Raw genomic sequence first — 9,390 nt, 5'->3', positions numbered from 1 at the left:
CAGGGCTTCATCTTTTGACATACTGTCACCACTGCTTCATGGTGCTGTGTGGTCTTGGTGGAAAGAGGGAGGGTTCTGGAAACCTGGTCCCCACCAGTGAGGTGACGCTCTTCCTGTGGTGGCCTAAATTGGGGAACTTTTGGATATCCTCTCCTGTGTACTGCCCATCCTCACTCTAGAATTTGGGCCTCTGGTGTGCGTGGAGGAGCTTTGGTAAAGTGTTCAGGCCAGTTGCAATATGTGTTAGGAACGAGGTTTGGAGCTGAGTTGAGCCACAGGTGAGCGGACTATGTACAGGCTTTGTTTTAATCTGCTTCTTTGGCATTTGGCATCACTGCCTTCTGTTTCTGATGGGGAGCATGGCTCCTTTGCCTTCACTGCCTTCTGATGGGAAAGGCCGGGGGTTCCCTGTCCCCTCCAGGGCCATGCTGGGCTCTGTGCTAATCAGGAGTGAGGCCTAAGCTCATGGCTTGCTCTGAAAACCAAGTATCAGAGCCACCTCCCCCTCTTTTTATTTTACTGTTATTATTATAATTATTAACATCCTTGTGATAGAAATAAAGTTTGTACTTGGAGTTCAGCTGAGTCTTGTGGTTCCTTCTCCTGCGTGGTCTTTGGAGACTTTAGGGAGACCAGAGTGGACTGGAATCAGCTCTGAAGAATGGGGAAGGTGAGCAGGGCTAGGTTTTCTCTGTGCTTCTTGGAACCCCAGCAGATTCAGCATCATCCTTCTCAGAGTGCCAGACATTCAAGGTATAGTTTTCTCTTTTACTGGAGTTGGAGGAAACTGACAGGTGGCTGTAGCTCTGGGGATGATTTGGGGTGGGCTGGGGGCCGCCTCCAACTGAAGAGAGGAAGGCAGATTCCTCAGAAGCCTCAGTCCTGAGAGTTGTTGAACCTTAGCAGCATTATTCATTACCCCTCAGCACCTCATACTTTGCCCTGGACCATCTAGTACCTTAGGTCATTTTGAGCTCATTTGTATTTCTCTCAACAACCTAGTGGGGGTGGGAAAAGGTAGGAAGAATTGCCCCAATTTCATATGTGGAAAGGAGTGACTTGCATAGGCTATGCAGCTAATTCATGACAGCTGGGACTTGAATCCGGGTCTGAATTATACTGAGATAAAGAAAAAGGGGGACTTCTCTGGTGGTCCAGGGATTAAGACCCCATGCTTCCACTGCAGGGGGTGTAGGTTCAAAAAAGGGGACGGAACCCAGGCTCATGGCAGTGAAATCGCCAAGTCCCAACCACTGGACCGCCAGGGAATTCCCTATTTATTTCCTCTTCAGTGAATTTTGATGGCTTGTGTCTTTCAAGGAATTTGTCCATTTCAATAAATTGTTTAACTTATTAACATAAGGTATTCATAATATTCCCTTATTATTTTAGAAATATCTGTAAAGTTTGTAGTGATGTCACCTCTTTAATTTCATTTGTTGATAATTTGTGTCTTTTCTCTTTCCCTAATGTGTTTGGCTAGAGCAGGGATCGCCAAACTTTTCTTGGATAAAAGCCAAATAGTAAATATTTAAGGTTTTGCAGGCTATACTGTGTGTATTTCAACTACAGTAAGCCCCCTACATACCAACCTTCAAGTTGCGAACTTTCAAAGATGCGAACGTGAGTTTGCATGTCCAGTCATGTAAGTTAGTTCACGTGTCTGGTGTACATTGTCACGTGCATGCATCCTCTACAAGTGGCTGTGTTTCTGTGTACTGTACAGTACTGTATAGAGTACAGTAGTACAGTATCTTTATTTCAAGCCCAGGATGTCTAGAAGCAAGCGTAAAAGCAGCGGTGATGTAGCTGGTACTGCTAAGAAGCGCCAGGAATTGGAGGCCCAGAGAAAGGACGAAGAGAGACAAGAGGAAGAAGAAGTAAATGAAGAACCGAAGAGATTCACGACGCAGGAAATGGCAAGGGAATTTTCTTTATCTGAGGAAGCACTGTTAGTTTTTGAGGCACAGGAACCGAATGTAGAACGGTACACAAAGGTTACAGCAGCCATTCAAAATGCAATCCAGTGCTACCATGTCACCTATGACGAGAAAAAAAGGAGCTAGACATCACTGGATCGTTTTCTCAGGAGGGTAGATAGAATTGAATCCAGCAAGGAACCGGAACCTGTGCCATCAACGTCAGGCATGAGTGAAATAGCAGCTTGCCCTACGTCTCCTATTGCTGGCAATCCTTCAGCTCTACCATCTCCCACCTCCTTTCCCTCCTCCAGTCAGTAACTTTTCTTGCCTGTTCCCTCGATGCCGGCCTCTGTATGCCAGCTGTTGCACTGTACTACTGTACTTTTCAAGGCACTGTACTGTAAGATTAAAAATGTTTTCTTTATTTCTTGTGGTTTTTTTAATGTATTATTTGAAAAGTATTATAAAGTATTACAGTACAGTACTATATAGCCGATTGTGTTAGTTGGGTACCTAGGCTAACTTTTGTTGCACTTATGAACTCACTTTCGGAATGGAACTCGTTCATTTGTACAGGACTTACTGTACTCAACAACGCTGTTATAGAGTGAACACAGCCATGGACAATACACAAATGAATGGGTGAATAAAACTTTATTTACAAAAACAGGTAGCTGGATTATGGGCCATAGCAGGGCAACTACTGGGTTAGAGATTTATCAATTACATTGATCTCAAAAAATCAACTTTGTTTTTCTGCTTCCATTTCATTGATTTCCTATTCTGATTTTTATCACTTCCTTTCTTTTGCTTACTTTGGCTTAATTTTGTCTTTACCTAGTTTCTTAAGGTCAAAGTTGAGGTTACTGATTTGAGATCTGACTTCTTTTTTAATATAACTGTTAAGTGCTTTACCTGCATCTCACAAACTTTTTTTTTTTTTTTTTTTTTTGCGGTACGCAGGCCTCTCACTGTTGTGGCCTCTCCCGTTGTGGAGCACAGGCTCCGGACGCGCAGGCTCAGCGGCCATGGCTCACGGGCCTAGCCGCTCCGCGGCACGTGGGATCTTCCCGGACCGGGGCACGAACCTGTGTCCCTTGCATCCGCAGGCGGACTCTCAACCACTGCGCCACCAGGGAAGCCCCTCACAAGCTTTTGATGTGTCTTTTCATTTCATTCAGTTTAAAGAACTTTGATTTCTTCTTTGACTTATGGGCTATTTATTAGTGTGTAATCTAGTTTCCAAATACTTGGATATTTTCCAGATTTGTTATTGTTTTTTATTTAATTTCACTGTGGTCAGAGAACATACTCTGTATGACTTGAATCTTTTAAAATTTATCGAGACTTCTTGTGTCCGTAGAATATTCTCCAGGCTATAACTGTTCTGTAAGTACTTGAAAAGAATGTGCATTCTGTTTTGGTTGGATGAATGTTATATAAATGGCAGGTGGGTCAACATTGGTTGATAGTGTTTTTCAAGCCTTTATATCCTTACTGATTTTCTGTTTACTTGTTCTATATATTATTGAGCAGGAAATCTCTTATTATAATTGAGGATTGTCTGTTTTTCCTTATAATTCTATAATTTCTGTTCCATTATTTTCAAGTCCTGTTATTACATGTATAAATACTTAATGATAGTTGTGCCTTTGGTTTAATTGGCCCCTTTATTATTATGAAATGACCTTCTGTATTCTACGTAATATTTGCTGTGAAGTACACTTTGATATTAATATAGCAATCTTAATAATATTAACAGTCCTCAGCTTTCTTAGTGTTAGCACAGTACATCTTTTCCATCCTTTTATTTTTATTCCTATTTGTATCTATATATTTAAAGTGGGTTTCTCAAAGATGGCATATAGTTGGGGTTTTTTGTTGTTTTTTGTCTTGGTTTTGGGTCCATTCAGACAATCTGTCTTTTAATCGAGGTGTATAGGCCATTTACATTTAGTGTGATTATTGATATGATTGGGTTTAAATATATAATTTTCTCTCTTTTTTTTCTTTTTCTGCTTTCTTTTGGCTACTTTTTATAATTCCACTGTACCTCTTTTGTTGACTTATTAGTTATTACTGTTTATTGTATTATTTAAGTAGTTGTTTTAGGGTTTATGGTATACACTTTTTATGGCCATGCCGCATGGCATGTGGGAGTCTCTGTTCCCCAACCAGGGATCAAACCTGTGCCCCCTACAGTGGAGGCCCGGAGTCTTAACCACTGGACCACCAGGGAAGTCCCATAGGGTTTATAATATACAGTTTTAACTTTTCACAGTCTACCTTCAAGTGATATTATGCCATTTCATGTTTGATATTACAACAGCATATTTCATTTCTCTCCTCCCAGGCTTTGAGCTATTGTCATAGTTATTTCTGCCTTTGTTACAAATCCCCAATATACTGTTGTTTTCTTTATAAACAGTCAATTATCTTTTAAAGAGATTTAAATAGGAAAAGTATCTTTGGGAGTTCACTGGCAGTCCAGTGGTTAGGACTCAGTGCTTTCACTGCCATGGCCCCAGGTTCAATCCCTGGTTGGGGAACTAAGATCCTGCAAGCCGTGCAGTGTGGCCAAAATAAATAAATAAATAATAATTTAAACAGAAGGTTATTCCCATATAGATTTTTGGTTTGCAGTTACCATGAGGTTTTGATATAGCAGTCTATATATATACAAGATTGTTTTAAGTTGCTGGTTTTTTAATTTGAAATGCGTTTCCAATATCCTGCATTTGTAATCTCCTCTCGATTGCTGGTTTTGAAATCATATTTGTGTGTGGATGATTTTCTACCTTTACTGTATGTTTGCCTTTACCAGTGAGCTTTCCCATTCGTGATTTTCTATCTTCTAGTTTTGTCCTTTTCTTTTCTGTCTAGATAAGCTCTTTTAGCATTTGTTATAAAGCTGGTTTGGTGGTGCTAAATTCTCTTAGCTTTTGCTTGTCTGTAAAGCTTTTGATTTCTCCATTGAATCTGAATGAGAACCTTGCTGGGTAGAGTATTCTTGGTTGCAGGTTTTTCCCTTTCATCACTTTAAATATATCATGCCACTGCCTTCTGGCCTGCAGAGTTTTTGCTGAGAAATCAGCTGATAACCTTATGGGGATTCCCTTGTATGTTATTTGTTGCTTTTCTTAAAAATTTATTTATTTATTTTTGACTGTGTTGGGTCTTTGTTGCTGTGCATGGGCTTTCTTTAGTTGTGGAGAGCGGGGGCTACCCTTGGTTGCGGTGCATGGGCTTCTCATTGTGGTGGCTTCTCTTGCTGCAGAGCATGGGCTCTAGGCGTGTGGGCTTCAGTAGTTGCAGCACGCAGGCTCAGTAGTTGTGGCGCACGGGCTTAGTTGCTCCGTGTCATGTGGGATCTTCCCGGACCAGGGCTCGAACCTGTGTCCCCTGCATTGGCAGGCGGATTCTCAACCACTGTGCCACCAGGGAAGCCCATCTCTTGTTGCCTTTAAAATTTCTCTTTGTCTTTAATTTCTTAAAAAACTTATTGGAGTATAGTTGATTTGCAATGTAGTGTTAATTTCAAGTGTACAGCATAGTGATTCAGTTATACATATACATATATTCTTTTTTGATTCTTTTCCCATATAGGTTATTATAGAATATTGAGTAGAGTTTCCTGTGCTATACAGTAGGTCCTCGTTTGTTATTTTACATATAGCAGTGTGTGTGTGTTAATCCGAAGCTCCTAATTTATCCCTGACCCCTCCACGTTTCCCCTTCGGTAACCATAAATTTGTTTTTGAAATCTGTCAGTCTGTTTCTGTTTTGTAAATAAGGTCATTTATATCATTTAAAAAGCATTAACTTCCACATATGAGTTCTTTGTCTTTAATTTTTGTTAACTTGATTACTACATGTATTGTTGTGTTCCTCTTTGGGTTTATCCTGTATGGGACTCTGCACTTCCTAGACTTGAGTGTTTCCTTTCCCATGTTAGGGAAGTTTTCAGCTATTATCTCTTCAAATATTTTCTTAGGCCCTTTCTCTCTTCTCCTTCTGGGAGAAGAGAGAGATGTGAATGTTGGTGCATTTAATGTTATACCCGAGGTCTCTTGGACTGTCCTCATTCTTTTCATTCTTTTTTCTTTAGTCTGTTCCACAGCAGTGATTTCCACCAATCTGTCTTCCAGCTCACTTATTCATTCTTCTGCCTCATTATTCTGCTACTGATTCCTTCTAGTGTATTTTACATTTAAATTATTATATTGTTCATCTCTCTTTATTTGTTTTTTAAATCTTCTAGCTCTTTGTTAAACACTTCATGTATTTCTCGGTCTGTGCCTGCATTCTTTTTCCAAGATCTTGGATCATCTTTACTGTCACTACTCTGAATTATTTTTCAGGAAGATTGCCTATCTCCACTTCACTTAGTTTTTCTTCTGGAATTTTATCTTTTTCCTTCATCTGGAAAATATTTCTCTGCAGTCTCATTTTGTCTAACTTTCTGTGTTTGTAGCCTCTGTTCCTCAGGCAACAAGATTGTAGTTCCTCTCGCTTTTGGTGTCTGCCCCCTGGTGGGTGAGGTTGGTCCAGGCTTGTGCAGGCTTCCTGGTGGGAGGGACTGGTGCCTGCCCACTGGTGGGTGGAGCTGGGTCTTGTCCCTCTGGTGGGCAGGGCTGTATCAAGGGTTGCGTTTAGAGATGGCTGTGGGATCAGGACGACTTCAGACAGCCTGTCTGCTGATGGGTGGGGCTGTGTTCCCGCCCTGTTGCTTGTTTGGCCTGAAGTGTCCCAGCACTGGAGCCTGCAGGCTGTTGGGTGGGGCCAGGTCTCAGTGCCAAAATGGTGACCTCTGGGAGAGGTCATGCCGATGAATATTGGCTGGGGCCTCCACCACAGTTGTCCTTGCCCCCACAGTGAGCCACAGCCGACCTCTGCCTCCCCAGGAGACCCTCCAAGATCCACAGGTAGGTCTGGCTTAGACTCCTGTGGAGTCACTGCTTTGCCCTGGGTTCCAGTGCACATGAAACCTTGTGTGCACCTTTCAAGAGTGGAGTTTCTGTTTCTCCCAGTCCTGTGGAGCTCCTCCACTCAAGCCCACCTGGCCTTCAAAGACAAATGCTCTGGGGGCTCCTCCTCCCGATGCCAGACCCTCAGGTTGGGGAGCCTGACATGGGGCTCAGAACTCTCACTCCTGTGGGAGAACCTCTGTGATGTAATTATTTTTCAGTTTGTGGGTCACCCACCTGATGGGTATGAGATTTGATTATATCGTGAAAGTGCCTCTCCTACCATCTCGTTGTGGCTTCTTGTCTTTGGATGTAGAATATATTTTTTGGTAGGTTTGAGTCTTTTTTTGTCGATGGCTATTCAGCAGTTAGTTGTGATTTTTGTTTTTAAGTGAGAGGAGGTGAGCTCAAGTCCTACTCCGCCATCATGCCTCCTCCTCACTTTATCACTGATTTTAAGCAACTTGGTTATAATGTGCTTTTGTACAATTCTGTGGCATTAAGTACATTCACATTGTTCTGCAACCATCACTACTACCTATTTCTTTGCTTCTTTAAGTTCATTAAACATCTTGCATCTTTGAGTTTATAGTTTTCAACCAAATTCAGAAAAATTTCAGCCATTATTTCTTCAGATATTTTTTTGTTTCTCCATTTTCCCTGTCTTTGGGAAATTAAATTTACACATATATTAGGCCACATGAAGTTGCCCCATAGCTTATTTATTGGAACTCTTTTCACTTTTTTGGATTCTTTTGTCTGTGTTCAGATGGATAGTTTCTATATGTCTCCAAGTTCACTAAATCTTCTGTAGTCTGATAGTTGTTAATTCATCCAGGGTAGTTTTCATTTGGGACATTGTAATTTTTCTCTCTGGAAGTTAAATTTGGGTTTTTATATTTCTCAGGTCACTACTTAATATGTAGTTATAATAACTGTTTTAATTCCCCTGGTCACTAATTTATCATTTGTGTACTTTCTGGGTCTTCTTGTGTTGATTTTTTGCATGTTTGGTGGTTTTGATTGGATGCCAGATATTCTGAATTCTACCTATTTTGGTGCTGGGTATTTTTGTATTCCTATAAATATTGAGCTTTGTTTCTCATACTTAGTTACTTGGAAACAGTTTGATCCTTCTAGATCAAACTTTTAAGCTTTATTAAGTGGGACCTGAGCAGTGAGTAGTCTAGGGCTAATTTTGCTCCACTACTGAAGCAAAACTGATGCCCCATAAACTGTGATGTTTTCCACACTGGCTCTTGGGGAAAGGAACTATTTCCTGTTCTCTGACAGCTCTAAGCCTTTTGGCTGGTTCTTTCCCCAGCCTCTGGCAGTTTCCTTACATGCATGGGATTATCAGTACTCAGTGAACACTTGAGTGGGATTCTCAGCAGATCTATAGAGCTCTCTCTCTGTATAACTCTTTCCTTTTTGATACCCTGCCCTGTAAACTAGCTGCTTTGGTCTCCTTGGATGCCTTGGCTTCTCATCTCAGAGAGACTGTTGGGTTCCACCCTCAGTTTCTCCTCCCTTTGCTGCTGACAACTCTGCCCCAACTGTAAGCAGAGGCAGTGGTAGGGCCCCCACCACATTTGTTTCTCTTCTCTCAGGTCTGTCTTTCATGCCTGTTGTCTGATGGTACATTTGTCAGGTTTTTTGTTTTTTTTAGAAGGGAGGGTAAGGTTTGGTTTCTGTTTATCTGTGTTAGCTAGAATTAGAAGTGTCTTGAAAGCATTACTTTCTAGATTGTTATAAAATCTGATGCCATTCCGATTTGCATGTAACTGGTTTCTTCCCTTGAAGCTTTTTAGGGTGTCTATCTGGTGTTTTGAAATTTCCCCATGTTGTATGTTGGTATAGATTCTTTGGAAACTCATGTCCTCTTGAGTTTTTCAGAATTTTCTTGTGTTATTATTTTGGTAATTTCTCTCCTGTGTTCTTTGCAGATTTCCAATTATAGTTGGATGTCGGCCCTCTTAGACCATTTTTTATTTTCCTTCATATTCTCTTTTGGGTTTTTTTGCCCTACTTTATGGGAGATTTCCTCAATTTTATCCTTTCATCATTTCTGATATTAATTTCCAAAGCTTTTGTTTTTTATCTTCTCTCACAGCCTTTTTCTCTCCTTACTTAATGGACACAATATTTACACTTTGTGCCTTAGTTGTTTCTTGGATATCTTGTTCTACTCTCTGTACTATTTCCTGGGAGTTGTTTATTTTTGTTTTGGTTTTTTTTTTTTTTTTTTTTTTTTTTTTTTTTTTTTTTGTGGTACGCGGGCCTCTCACTGTTGTGGCCTCTCCCGTTGCGGAGCACAGGCTCCGGACGCACAGGCTCAGCAGCCATGGCTCACGGGCCCAGCCGCTCCGCGGCATATGGGATCCTCCCAGACCGGGGCACGAACCCGTATCCCCTGCATCGGCAGGCAGACTCTCAGCCACTGCGCCACCAGGGAGGCCCTGTTTTGGTATTTTTATGTTGTATTTTCCACAAACCTCTGA

The 9,390-nt window shown here is 41.3% G+C and overlaps 1 long non-coding RNA gene across 1 annotated transcript; it reads left to right on the top strand.

The window, feature by feature from the left end:
• Window positions 1-1,585: 1,585 nt before the first annotated feature.
• LOC307062393 lies at window positions 1,586-2,346 on the top strand. Its single transcript, XR_013811218.1, has 2 exons — window positions 1,586-1,645; window positions 1,767-2,346. It is a non-coding gene; the product is annotated as an uncharacterized lncRNA (long non-coding RNA).
• Window positions 2,347-9,390: the final 7,044 nt, after the last annotated feature.

The sequence above is a fragment of the Hyperoodon ampullatus genome (assembly GCF_949752795.1).
Source record: "Hyperoodon ampullatus genome assembly, chromosome: 13".
NCBI lineage: Eukaryota > Metazoa > Chordata > Mammalia > Artiodactyla > Ziphiidae > Hyperoodon > Hyperoodon ampullatus.
The sequence above is the reverse complement of the archived record's forward strand: the minus strand, read 5'-3'. Positions and strand labels throughout refer to the sequence as shown.